Raw genomic sequence first — 13,146 nt, 5'->3', positions numbered from 1 at the left:
CTTCCTTGAGTCTGAGCTCCTCTTTCTAGCATCTGTGTATTTCTTCGCTTTCTGCCTCTGGTTGTCCAGATTCATCAACCTCTGCCTCTTCTGCTGCCCTCTCTGAGCTCGGGTCGTTGGTCGAGCCACGTGGAAGCTGAACCAGTAGACGAAGTGACCAGAGCAGAGGATTTGTGTGAGTGTGCTCCACAATGAGACATCATAGTTAAATGCTTTACAAAGACTAAAGTGATATACGTTGTTTTCAGTGGAATATGTTACTTCTGTAAATGTGATCGCCCTCCTCCATCTCTCTACTGTATGTTCTGACAATCTTCTTTGTAATGAGGCCTTGTAGCCATTCACTGAGCGATTTCAGAAAGTGCCTATGACTGCTCTTATCTATCTTTGGCTCTTCAAGCTCTTCCATCGTGTCGCCTGCAAGATCTGCAATATCTTCAAATTCATCCAGCCCTCTAGTCTGGAAACGGCGTTTCCATGTTTGGTGCAGGTTTTGCAGTTTCTGCAGATCTTCCTCTGTCTGCTCAGTCTCTTCTTTCTGCAGTGACAGTGTGCACGTCTTCCACTTGTCTTCCTTCAAGTCCATCTCAGCCTTCCCAAAATCAGTTTTAGGAAGGTAAATCTCCACATCAGAGTGCCCAGTGGATATGAGCTTCTTTTTACCAGGTTTCACCTCCCTCGGCATAGAAGAATGGACTCGTTCTTTCTCTTAGATTGCCAAAGAAAGTTCAGCAGGCAGGTACAAATACTGCTTAATACCAAATTGAGGTGTTGTTGTTGGTACTTATTATAATCTAATCATAAATCAGGTCATCCTTGTCAATGGGGTCGTTAGCTTCATTCATTAGCAGAGTTATCCGCTCGCCAAAAGCTAACTTAGGTTTAAAGGGAAATGTGGGTATTTTTAAACCTGGGCCTGACTGACTATTAGATTAATTTAATAAAATGTAACAAATCACCTTGTGAGATTTCAGTGAGAATATATCTATCAATAAATTTCTATTTCCGGAATTGTTTCCATGATGCGGTGAGACACTTATAACACTAGTCACTAAATAACCATCTCAGCCTCTGCAAGCCGCAGAAATATACTGGATTGGTCTCCTAAACTTTTGCTAAGTATGAATCAAACATAAAGGGCTCAGGTTTAAAAATACTGGAAGTTTCCTTTAAGAGATTTTCAACAAATAAATGAATAAAGGTTAAAAAAAAATTTCTCTCAAAGGTCATTTATCATTTATGAAGTACAGAATCAAATACATGTAAGATTTAATTACTGACTTCAATTTGTTTAATAGGAAGTCTTGAAGCTTAAATATGTCTTTTTTAAATTTAGCACATTATGACCACTTCTATATTTAGATACATTTGGCTGGTGAAACAAAATATGTTTTGAAGAGTCTGCAGTCGTGGTTTAAATAGATCTTATGATACCAGTACTGTACATCCATAACCATGGACTGGTTTTACTTGAAATCTGTGTTGATTTATCCCAAATAATAATATAATCCCTTTCATTGAGAAGTAACCTCAAAATAGACTGTTATTGAGATTCACTACTGTCATATAGTATATTTAATATATACTGTACTGTAATGTACTGAAGCTAATGAAGGAAATATATTCTATATTTTCAGAAAATCATATGAAAAGACTAAAGCCAACAATGAATTGATCCTATTAACACCCTTTGCGTTAAGTCTGATATTTGTTTTCCTCTGTGCCATAGACTCATTGTTGTCAGAAAACAATTTTAAAAATACCAATCAGTGTCACACTGTGTGACGTGTTCCTTCATTACTGTTTATTGCATGTCTGAAATTATCAACTAACAGCAAGAACTCTCCTTTATACTTTTTCTCTCACTTTGTTTCTCACTACTAAACTCATGTCTAACTGACACTCGGGATCAAAACTTACCCCTGTGGAACCTCGATGATGTCACAGGCTTTTCTGAACATGGCATAACAACAAATAAAAAAGAGTGTTAAAGTGCATGCAAATGTTACTCATGTATATATGAATGGATGAAAGAAGGGTTTTTCACTGACATCATATGTGGAGATCAATGAAACAAGCCGCAATTTGTTGTTTCTAATAAATGTGCACTTTATTTGCGCTATATCGTTAATGAATATATAAAAATAATATTGGATTTTTTTCAATCGTGTTTCTCCAATTTGAGCTGGCTTATAAAGTAACCTAGTAAACAACACATAGCTACCATTGTTAGCGAACTGTTAGCTACAAGAAATATTTAATTTTGCAGAGCACAATTACCACCTCGTGCTCGTAAGCCTCCACACACATTCATGTAATGTAGCCCTTAAGGAATTCAATTCAAGGTATTAAGTTAGCAGCTCATGGTGTAATGGTGGTGATATTGACATATTATTCCAGTGAATAGTTTGGGTGAGGCCTGAGAGGTATTGAGTATGGGTTGGACTGTGAACATGTTGACGGGTGTTGCGGATGCTGTGATCCCACTGACCGATGGTCTCTAGTGTTAGATAACAGCATTTAACCTTCTTCCAGCACTCACAGGAAATTCCCTCCTGTGATCTGCTTTACCAGGTCTTGCTCCAAGGTACAAACAGTTATAAAAACAGGCAAACCTACAGTGACATTCAGAGACTTAAGAGATATTTCAGGGGCAGTGTCTCAAGGAAAGGAGAGCACTCCACACTTCCACAGTACACCACCGCTTATTAAACCATTACAGTCTATAAGAACATACTTAAACTGGCAATAAATGGTTTTCGGCTACAACGTATCATTATGAGGTAAACATCTACTCCACAATGTAAAGGATACAGAACAATGAAAAAATGTGTTTGCATGTGTTCCCTTTAAACTTCCCACCACTGTACTCTTTTGTCTGGCAGGCGGTCACCAGGGAAAAGGGAGGTCAACTGGCGATCCATTTCTATATTCGACCAAATCATTAATAAACGTACATTTTGTCCTGTGTTGTTATTTATATGACTCTGAGGAAACTGGAAACAATCCAGTTGTCTTTGCAACAGCAGCACCATCAATAGTAGCACTTGGCAATGGTCGGGGGAAAAGTTGTCTGCGTCCAAGATATTTTATCACAAGATGAATTGTGTATTGATGCACCGATGTGTAAGTTGGTAAAACAAACTCCCAGCTGGAGGGCGGCAATATATATTTTCAGAGGAATATTTTAATGATCACTGTTCATTTGAATGTTTATTGTCCAGGTTTGAAGTCCTGTCAACACATACTGTGATCACCACATGCTCTGAGCCTCTCTGAAGTCTCAGATGCTGCAAGACCCAAATCAAGCTGCAGTTTCAACTACAAGCACAATCGTAATGTAACTTTGACAATAATGAATAAAGAATGACGTGCACTGAAATGGCTCACCTACACCATCTGAAACACTTTTCAAGTTTTTGCACAGCAGATATTTTGACTTGTTGTAGCAGGAAAAGCACAGGTGTGACTAATAGTCAAGTGAACTAAGTGGACAGCTGTAAGTAATTACCTCTGTACTTTTACTGCTATGAGCTGTCAATATATCTGTAGCCAATAGGCCTACAAAGGAATACAATTTTTTTTATATCATTTTATGATTAACTGTATAACATTTCAGAACAATGAGTTGAAGTTTAATAATTCTTCTCTACTTTGGAAATTTATTGTTTCATTTATGCATTTCAAATGAATTTTTAATTAATTTGATATTAAACCCTTTGGAGCCCCATAATTAGGCAGCTTGTGGTAACTCTTCAGTCTATTAGAAGTCTACTATCTGCCAGCAAGCACTACACGACAGTTTATCTCATTTTGTATTAATTTTTTTATTTAGATATTTAGGTGTTGTACAGAGGGGTCATGCTATTCAATAAAAAATCGTGCTTACCACCCGCTGGAACACTACTAAAATAATAAACTAGGTAAAATAAATGAATACATTGAAACAGCACCAAGCTTAGTTGGTGGCTGTCCCCAAGATGAAGGCTGGACCAGGCCGGCTCCAACCACACGGCTCCGGCAAGTTCAGGGCAAACGGAGCGGCCATGACGAGCTAGCTGGGTTTACTGGGGTTAAGATACGTCCTTCTTCTGGCCTTCATCCATCCAAATACATTGTCCCTTAGTTCATTACATTTGACTTAACGAGCTGGCAAAATTACCTGATAAATTTGGACATGTTCGATACAACTAAATCCCTTCTTTATTATCTAATTCTATGCTCAACTCTGCTAGAATGAATATGTTTCTATTAACAAGGGATCGGACTCCAACACCTTTTACATTACACGATGTGAAAGGTGTAGGTCATCATGACAAACCAAGCAGCTATCACCCACTATACAGTTCATCTCATTTTGCGCATTTTTACATTTTAGCATCTCTCAACTTGTTTTGGTTTTCAGGACCCAAATCCTTACGTTTTCTGTCTTATCCTATCGTCTTACCTCTTATCACTCACATCATCGTTTGCACCCAGCTGCTCAATGAATGAATTAGTAACTGATACATAAATAAGTGTACAAGGTGATAACACAAATTTACACCTTGTTGTGTTGCCTCCAAGAGGCCGAACAAAATCACTGAATTCACGTCCACAGGAGAAGCCCACGTCACGTTTAATATCTGTGCTGTGGCCTGCACTGTCATCTGATCCTCTCAAGTTTTGCACCACCTCTCCCTCAATGCCGTGCACACGGGGGATGCTTCTTGCTGAGAGCGAGTGGAGGCAAAGTGTTTGTCATGTGCAGCTGCACCTGCTGTGCATCCACAGTCACCTTGACTCCTCTGTCCTCACACACTTACATTAGTCCTCAGTCAACATTAGCTCACTTACAGACTCTAACCCTCCACCCTCCGTTTCCACTTTCCTCAGCCCCCTGCTCCTCCTGGTATTTAGCCTCTCGGTCTTCCTCTCCCCTTCCATCCTCCCATCCACGTTCCTGCACCTTCTTTTTTTTTTTTATCTCTCCCTCCTTCCCTCCATTGCCTCCCTCAGGTTTAATGAAGTCTGCTCTTGTGTAATCTTCCTGCGATCGGGCCCTCTCACCTCCCCTCTCTGACTCAGGTGTGTCCTCCAACAGAGAGCCATTGTTCTCCGGATCCTCCGCTGAAGCCTGCCTGGCACAAGCACACACCTGCAACCAACAATGATACCTTTATTCACCTTACACACACACACACACACACACACACACACAAACACGTGAACTCTTCCAGGACACGCCGACATGCGGGGGAACGAGCTCTCTGACAGCATTTTGAGTGCAGAGGGTTTGAAATCACCTCTCGTTATCTCCGGCGGAGGAATGAAAAGAGAAAAAGTAGCCGGGTGAGGGAGGAAAAGGGAAGGGGGGAGGGAGGGGAGGAAAATATGGCAGATAACATGGCCAAGTTGTTGTTTGCACATGCTGGTGTCATGTTTGATTACGTCGGACAGGGGATCAGCTGGGCCGGTGCACGGAGGAGGCAGCGCGCCGTTGATGTTTAGTACATATCAGTGGCCGAGTCATAACTCTATTAGCATTCTCTGGCTTGTAGTTTGGTTTCACATGCTCTCAGGCGATTCGTCTCAAAAATCAAAGGTGAGCTCCACTGCACAAAAGCAAGACGGGGGGGGATTTCCAATACACCTGCTGCAGTTTATGTTTAGGAAAATGGTCAACTAATCCTCTCTTTCCTGTGTCTACCACCGAAACTTGAAGTCTGCACCTCAGGGCAGAGAGGGGGGAAGGGACGTTGACGACAGAGGCAGAAGGGAGAGAAAAGAGGGGACAGAATGAGGGAAAAGGTGAAAAAAAAATAGGGGGGAAAGGACACTGCACAGGAGCTAGCACAAGATAAAGGGAGAAATAAGGGGTAATAGAAGAAAGGAAGGGGCTCTCTCTCCTGTAGCTGACATGTCACATCGGCATCACCTGTTAACGGGTGCAGGCCTGCAGGCAGGCTTTTCAAGGTCTCAGATATCTGTGTGTGTGTGTGTGTGTGTGTGTGTGTGTGCGCACTTGTGTGTGTCCATGTGTGAAAGAGAAAGACAGAGTCAGCTCCCGTTGTGATAAGATTTCACCTTTACCGTATACAGTAAACACACCGTCTTGCCGGAGGACGACACGCAGACATCAGCCCCTCCGCCCGTCCCTCGGGTTAGACGGTGAGTGTGTGAGGTGTGTTTTTCATGTCACAGCCGCACTGATCTCGAAAGGCAAGACACCGTCCCACAAGGCTGTCGCCGTGTGTGTGGAACAGTGGAGCTACAGTACGCTGGAGTGTGAGGGAGCGACAGGGGTTAAATTAGGAGATTTGCTTCAAACCAAAAGAAGTTCACAACCTCAGCTTTCCAGCTCCAGTTCTTTGCCTGAACTCCAATTTGTGGTGGGAACACTGTAAAGTTGTGAAGTATTTTCAGAATAATCTAAGTGGGTTATATGCACTCTCTGACGTTGGAACATGGGGGAAAGGGGTGGGATATGAGTGAAGAGGAGGGGTATGGGTGGGGGGTGGGTGTGTGGGGGGGGTATAGGAGGCCTTTTGTAATTCTACATGTGACAGGAGCGAAGCGAGGGATGGAAATAGAACAATGGAAGAAATGCTGAGCTTCTGAGGAGGCCCTCAAAGACTTCCAACTCAGAGGCTGATAAAAGCCCTTCTACTTCATATCCCAGCACCCCCTCTTCTGTCTCTCAGACACGCGCGCGTACACACACGCCGACGCACACACACACACACACACACCCATGCACGCAGCTCTCTGAAGAGAATATCTTCAAGCCCTGTGCGCGTGCGGCTGAGCGACAGATCGCCAGGGTGTGACAACGATGACGGTTTCAAGCTGAGGAGACGTCTTGAAACAGAGTCACGGCAGTGTCACATCCTGATCGTGGCGCGATGAAAGTAGAGTAAACATGGTAAACATGCCAGGAAATTTTGGTCAAAACTCTGGGAGTGAGCAATACAACAGGAGGATGCGAGTGTCTGAAAAGTGAAACAGTCTCTATCCACAGTTGGGTTGACAGTGGACTAACTGTACACCGTCTCTGAGGCAGTCTGTGGGTGAACGGGATGCTGATTCATCTGGAATACCGTGTAAGCTGACACCAAAATGATCTTATTAGTGCATACACTGGTGTGCTACTGGCGAAAAAGACTATTTGACTATTCTATTCTCCATACATAGGTACAGTATGTATTCTCTTTCAATATAAACACATAAAGAAATCTGGGCCGTACGTTGACAGTAAAGTAGCGTGAAAGGTGTTGCGCACATTCCTCTCTGGTTCTTAAGAAGTGGATTCAGCTCACAACTTACAAGTACGATTTTGGCAAGTTTATTTTTTTCTTTTGTTTTTGGCAGCATTACCTTTTACCACACCACAACTCAGTTCACGAGGTCCTCAGCTTCATTGAAATGTTGAATTCAAGTCAGAAGTTCTTCACTGTAAACTGGTCACATCACTGTATTCACTTTGTTTTGATTTGCCCTTTTATTAATTGCATTGATTTAGAATGTGTGATAATTTCATTATCAATTCAGTTTTCCGACTCATTAAGCTCACAGCATTTACCAGTGTAGAGCCAATTATTAGTAACATAAGAATAAAAATCAAAAAACACGACATGGACTGAAAACAAGTGTAAGAGGAGTAAATGCTGACATCAGTGCTGAATAAAAATGAATACAACTGACATACATTTAGGCAAACTAAACTAAACTAAACTAAACTAAACTGAAAAGAACGAAATAAAAAAAATTAGGATTGAAAATTATATTAAGAAATAATTAAAGGTATTATTGTACATCGTAGCAGAAGCATTGCACCTGATATTGTAAAAGTAGTTCTGTAAATGATAAAGTGAAAAAGTACGAACGTACATTATACTGATATTAATGTTTTCAAAGTCCAGTGTTTGCATATATATACACGTTACTCCTCAACAGAATAAGTAATTAGTTACATTACTTGTTGCATTTCTTTAAATTACTCAGCCTTTAAAGAAGTCAAGAGTTGCCACACCAACATATCACAGTTTTTGTATTTGACACACGTAGAAATACAAAAAAAATATTCTTGAAAAGGTTATTGAGTTTAAATGATTAATTATTATTTATCATAAGTATATACTGAGGATGGTCTTTAAATCTGTGCATCCCTGTACACCTGACTGATTGACCAGCCCCTGCTGGATGCACAAGGTCAGAAACAAAGGATCTGATGACGTCTCCAACACCCCCCCGAAACCCTGCAGGCAGAAATGCTTCATTCGAGAGCAGCCGGCCGTGCCGTGATGCCACTATCTGGAATTAGCTCGGCCGATCTTCCAGGGAACAGAACATTCTGCAGGCTTTTAAATATGAACTGTCATCCAGAATCCAGTACACAGAAGGCTGAACACACTTTTACATTTTGTAATGTTCTTTATAATAAACCGTATATACTCAGGATTCCCTGGAAATCAGTATTGGTACTGATGTTACCTGAATTTCCTGAATGTAGTGGTAGCGGAGGGTAGAGTGGCCAGGTAGCGACGTACAAAGATACAAAATGCAAATAAGACAATTTAGGAATTGCCAGGAGGAGAATTTCTTCCTCCCCAACCAAAAATGTGCATCAGACTCAACAAAAGATTTTCACAGCAGCTCTTTTTCCCCTAGAAATGTGTGATAGTGTGATGTGCGACTTGTTAGCCTGTTTCATGTGTCTGCTGCCTGACAGTGTATTTAGTGTCTGCACTTCATGCTGTTGCTAAATAACTTTTCCTCTTTATGTCTTTCTCTGTCCCCTCCTTCTGAACCATGTTGAGAGAGGGAAGCTAATTAGAGTTGCACAGCCTTGGAAGTTGAGGAGTAGGGGGGATAGTTAGCTGGCGGACTCATGGCGGCTCCCTGTGACATGATTGATTTGGACTGTCACAGCGCTCAGCTGGGTGTCATTGCATGGCGACAAATAAAGGATTACATCGTTTCACGGTAACGCCTCCCCCCCCTCCACCCCCCCACCAACGCCGCCGCCATTGTTCGCCCCACATCAAAGCACAAAGGAGACACATTAGCATTTTTAATCAGAGGCGAGGCAGGGCGCTGTGCAGGCACCCAGCGCTGGATTGGTTCTTTAATCTCTGGGCACCCCCACTTCTCCTCTTAAAATGATCTCACCCAAAACACTGGGTGCACACACACACACACACACACACACACACAGACCATCACTGCACACACATTTAGACAAACATGCACTTTCACATGTAAAGGGTCAAGCCGGGGGGTTACAGTGTGACACAGTGGTGGAATATTAACGAGACCCATCTGCAGTCAGACTTCAATTAGCACTTGAGAGTTTGCCCTCATTTCACTGGACAAAAAGTCTGCACTTTTTTCCAAATCTTTTTTTCAGCTCAACAAACGAGGGCCAGCAGAAGGCCCAGAATGCGTTTGTCCTCCTCCGCCTTGTGTACGGCCTCCTTCGGAACATGCAGATGGATAATTAGGGCTCTACTCCCGGTGAGAGGACAAAGATGATGCTAATTCCATTCATAAAGGGGTCTTCCGCTAATTACACACAGAGTTGCTCTCTCTACTGAGTGAACAATTGCACAGCTGAGTGGTTAAGGTTAAAGGGAGCAGCGTTCATGTTTGGAATCAAACGAGATTAGCTCTGATTGGTGTGTCCCTTCAGCCCTCTCAGGAATAATTTACCTAATAAAGTACCTGAACCAGCTCTTTTTTTGAAGTCAGCCTGAAAGAGACAAAGTGAAGTAAAATTCTCTGTTGACAATTTTAGATGTCCAGACACAATATCTTTTTTTTTTTTTCTCTCTCTCTCAAAACCTAGATTTAAGCAGAATAGCACAAAGTGGGGGATTTTATTTTTAATTTGGTGCAAATGAAACGCCTCACAGACTCTCTTTTGTCTGTGTTTGGGCCTAAATAATGAGTGACTCATTAATCAGGAGTTGGACGAATAAAAGAGAGGAACACAGGGGAAAGAGAGATTGGAGACTAAAGAGGAAGTGGGCAGAGAAATGTTCTAAAGCCGTTTTCTCTTTCATAAACTGTGGTTTTACATTCAACCTTTTAACAACTAATCATGTACACTGAATATTAATGCCGACTAGTTCCCAGGACACATCGTGGGCTTTAGGACTGACTTCCTGTTATTCACAGGGGCATCAATCAATCAATCAATCAATCAATCAATCAATCAATCAATCATTTCACTACAGTGTAAAAATGTACTTGAAAAGACAACTTACCTGAGATAAGAAAGATGCCCGATACTAATGTGTGATAATACTAACTGCAAGCATGCTATTTCAAAACTCTTCTTGGTGATGCATTCAAGGACACCCTGACTTCCAAGAGTTGCTAGCCATACCGGTACAGACAGGTGTAAGACACCATTCATGAGCAATATCGCAAAATCAAAGGCAATCACTCAGCAAGCATGGACGTTGTCAAGAGTAAAAAAAAAAAACGTGATGGTTCATAGGAGCTGAAAGGAATTAAATAAATGATAATCTTGTCTATATGGAATAATTCCACCTAAAACATTTTCAGAATAACCTAATAAAATATTTTTGAAATGCCCGATATGAAGTTTATCTTGGAGGTTATTCCCACAGTGCATAACAATACATGGCAGTTTACTAAGTGCTAAATAAACTGTTTTGAACATTAAAAATTATCTATCTAGTTCATCTGGTACGATAGCTCATGAAAGCTAATGATAGCTGGTTTAAAAGAACACAGGACTCATTGTTTCACATTGATTGATACTTATCAAGCAGGTTTCAAAAACCTGTCAGTCGGTTTGATAAAAGGTACCAGAGACCAGTGGCTGACTGGAAGGATGTGAAATCATCCCAGAAATGAGTCCAAGAACCCGGAAGTAAGTTAGCATTTTGCAACACTGGTTCCCTTGTCTCAAAATCAATGGGTTTTCAGTCGCATGCCAGAAAATAAGATGCTTTCACATTTTGTTTTTTACAGCACAAAATACATCAGTAAATACACCAGTTTGAATAAAAAAAAACAACAACTTTTTACTGTACAATTCCATTCAGAGGTGCTCTGTGTGACCATCTGTAATAAATTCACATGTAATGATCACTTTTTTTATAGGCTAATGTGAGCGGATAAAAATGTGACATGAAAAATGAGACCATCCCTGTTGCCTACGTGTTGGACTGTGTATTTCTTTGTCGCTAAACATCCAGAATTGAGTTCTTTACAGTCTAACCCCGAATTTCCACTGGATACCTGTCCGCTGCAACCAATCCGCTTTTGCTCCACCGTCCGCCGTCAATCCCCAATCCCCTTTGAGTCTGCCACGGCGCAGTACGGTGGACAGCTGGCGTTGCAAGGCCGAGGAGTTCCCCCGATAATCACATGATCACTCGCGAACGCTGTTATAGGACTGTGTTACAAAAATATCAACACAAAGTGTTCCCGACCACAGGATTAGCAGAAGAACCTGTGTTTGTCTCTTTTTTGAGATTTGTGTGCTGGTGTCAACACGGAGTGTTTTATTTTGAAAAGCAACCGGATGTTATATTGTTGTTTCCGTGCTTGACTTCCTGTCTGCTCGGTGCTAAATTCAGCTTAATTGCTGCGTCGCGCTCCAGCATCGCCAGATATGTTCCAGAGGGCTCCGGACTGCCGGAGCTGGGATGGAGCAGATACGCAGCACACCGGACCTGGTGGAAATGAACAACAGTGAAACCTATCAGCTCTGCTGGCGTGGTGGAGATGTAACGCAGCGGACACGTATCCAGTGGAAATTGGCCGTAAAAGGTATGAGTTTATGCCTCGTCTCAGTGCCTCTCTATGTCGCTAACAGAGAGCTACAGTAGCTAACGTTAGTTTAGAAGTGGAGCCCGCTCGCATAAAATAACAACCGGCCTGCAGTAGAGAAGGTCCAGAGAGCCCCTTTAAACTTCATAAATCATAAAAGTTGGGTTCATCTATGCAGACTATCTTGGTGAACTAAACGTGTCATAAACTGGTGTTTGCCACAGAGATTATTTTCTGAAATAATCCTGAATCGAATGTATAAATCCCACAGGCTTTCTGTCGAGGAATCCATGGCGATGCTAACTTCCCAGTTAGCCTATGAAAAATCCATCAGAGTCAGGTGTAAAGACTTACAAACACGTGGGCTAATGTGCCCGACAGAGGCCGTTTTACATAATGCCTTACTTATTGATGTCTGGCTATCTAATGTCCTCCAGTGTCAACCGTCATGTCGTTCTTCACTTTGGCTCCTGCTCCACACTTGCAATAGAGGCAAAAAAAACGAAGCTCCCGAAACAATAAAAGCAAAGGAGTTTAGTGGGGCGGCTGGAAGAAACAGGCCTAATCTGCATGATCATCACTATGGCACGCGCTAGTGATCAAATACGGAGGGGGCTAAATAATAGATCACAATGGGGCTGTCACTGCCTTTTGTTTTGATGTGTGCACTGTGATGAGGCAGGGAATGTGCCTTGCAGTTTAACTTACAGACTGCGGCTCATCTACAGTAGTGTGGCACATTTGCCCTGTCACCCGCCGCACATGACTCGATTTGGGAAGAGAAAAAGGAGCGGGATAAAGAGGGAGCTGTCACGGGGAGAGGGAGACGATATGATCGCTCCTAAAATTAGATAGTGATAACACTTTCCGGAGAGAGACTGAATGAAAGTGAACACACTGTGGCAAAGGTTGTCTCACCCCGCCGCAACTGGTAAGACGACTTTGAAACTGTGACTATGATGTGCGCGGAAATGAAAGAGACAAAAATACAGGAGGGAGCAAACGGGCGCTGATTAAAATGTTGAGGAAGAAAGAGAGGAGAGGGGGGGGGAGAAAACAAACTCGAGTCATCATCGCTAATCGTGTTATCATACTTTGATGTGTCAGCGGCATACACAATGTATTTCTATCATTTATGACTTTTAGTGAACACATGATGGCAGAGGATTACATTTGTCAGGAGGGGAGGGGGCTTTGAAAGAGATATGCTAATTTAGCCAAGGAGCAAAAGAACAACATCAAATATGTACCAATGAATAGCCAAGGGACTTTCAAGTCTTAATATCCCTCAGAAGTGCTTTATCTTCGTACCACAACCTGCATTTACAGCACAAACAGGAAAAGAGCCAGTTGTAGCTT

The sequence above is a fragment of the Sparus aurata genome, chromosome 1 (assembly GCF_900880675.1).
Source record: "Sparus aurata chromosome 1, fSpaAur1.1, whole genome shotgun sequence".
Taxonomy (NCBI): domain Eukaryota; kingdom Metazoa; phylum Chordata; class Actinopteri; order Spariformes; family Sparidae; genus Sparus; species Sparus aurata.
The sequence above is the reverse complement of the archived record's forward strand: the minus strand, read 5'-3'. Positions refer to the sequence as shown.